The sequence below is a fragment of the Aplysia californica genome, unplaced genomic scaffold, assembly GCF_000002075.1.
Source record: "Aplysia californica isolate F4 #8 unplaced genomic scaffold, AplCal3.0 scaffold00468, whole genome shotgun sequence".
In the NCBI taxonomy this organism is placed as follows: domain Eukaryota; kingdom Metazoa; phylum Mollusca; class Gastropoda; order Aplysiida; family Aplysiidae; genus Aplysia; species Aplysia californica.
Window position 1 is genome coordinate 3,767 of NW_004797738.1, and position 1,531 is coordinate 5,297.

Genomic DNA, 1,531 nt, shown 5'->3' on the forward strand with positions numbered 1-1,531 from the left:
GACCAAGTTGAATGAAAGTGTGCAAAGAGAAAATGTTCCCCTTCCTACAACAGATCAGCTGCTAGCTCAACTCTCGGGATGTGAATATTTCAGTAAGCTAGACTGCAATAGTGGATTTGTTCAAATACCACTGGAGAAAGAGTCACCAAAGTTAACAACTTTTATAACGCCATACGGGAGGTACTGCTTCAAGAGGTTGCCTTTCGGAATCAGCTCAGGACCGGAGGTCTTACAAAGGGAAATGACCCAAATCTTGTCGGGCATTCCTGGAGTAGTGGACGACATTGACGATGTCTTGATCGGAGGAAAGGATAAGGAAGAACATGACAGCAGACTTCATATGGTACTTCAAAGAATGAAGCAAGCAGGAGTCACCCTAAATGAAGAGTGTGTTTTTTTGCGTCAAATCCATCAAATTCCTCGGACACATTATATCCAAAAAAGGCATACAAATAGATTCAGAAAAGGTGGAAGCCATCACAAAGTTCCCGAGACCAGAAAAGATAGCCGATGTGCGAAGTTTCCTTGGCATGTTGAATCACATAGGAAAGTTTGCACCCGGTCTGGCAGACAGGACAAAGCCGTAGAGAGATTTACTAAGAAAAGAAACAATATGGACCTGGGATGATCCGCAGGAACAAGCAATTCAGTCATTAAAGAAACAAATGAGTACAGCACCTTTACTCATTCACTACAGTCCTCAAAAGTCAACAAAGATATCAGCTGATGCATCATCCTATGGCATGGGTGGTGTACTGGTGCAAAAAGAAGGCACAGATTGGAAACCAGTCTATTGTGTGTCAAGGTCACTTACAGATACAGAGCGAAGATATGCACAAGTTGAAAAAAGGAAGCCTTAGCAGTTACTTGGTGCTGCGAGAGATTTGCAGACTTTTTGGTGGGATTGCCAAAATTCCTGATCGAAACAGATCACAAACCACTTCTTCAACTGATGAAAACAAAGCATCTGGATGAATTGACCCCTCGCATTCAGAGATTTAGGATGAGAATGATGAGGTTTTCCTACAATATCGTCCATGTACCAGGAAAGAATTTGGTAACAGCCGATGCATTGTCAAGAGCTCCGGTGGGAGTGCCAAGTAAAGAAGATCATCAAATGGAAGAAGAGTGTGAGCTACACGTCAGATCTGTCCTGGAAGGATTCCCAGCAAGTGACAAGAAATTGCAAGAAATTAGAGAACAGCAAGATGCAGACGAAATCTGTAAGAAATTAAAAGAATACTGTGAGTCCTCATGGCCAGCGACAACCAAAGTCGATCCAGTTATGAAGCCATATTGGACGTCGAGAGACGAGCTGACTGTGGAACAAGGTTTGCTACTATACCAGTGCCGAATTGTTATTCCCACAATATTAAGACAGGATATTTGGAAACGTCTTCACGAAGGACACCAGGGGATAGTCAAGTGCAGAGCGCTGGCTCGAAGCAGTGTAGGGTGGCCTGGACTGTCACAACAAATCGAAACGTTGGTTACAAACTGTCCAGACTGTGAAAAAGAAAGAAAGGTCAGT

General features: G+C 43.3%; 1 long non-coding RNA gene across 1 annotated transcript in view; it reads left to right on the forward strand.

Annotated features, from left to right (window-relative positions):
• Positions 1 to 1,531, forward strand: part of LOC106012704 — an 8,598-nt gene that overhangs the window by 1,599 nt on the left and 5,468 nt on the right. The window lies entirely within an intron of this gene.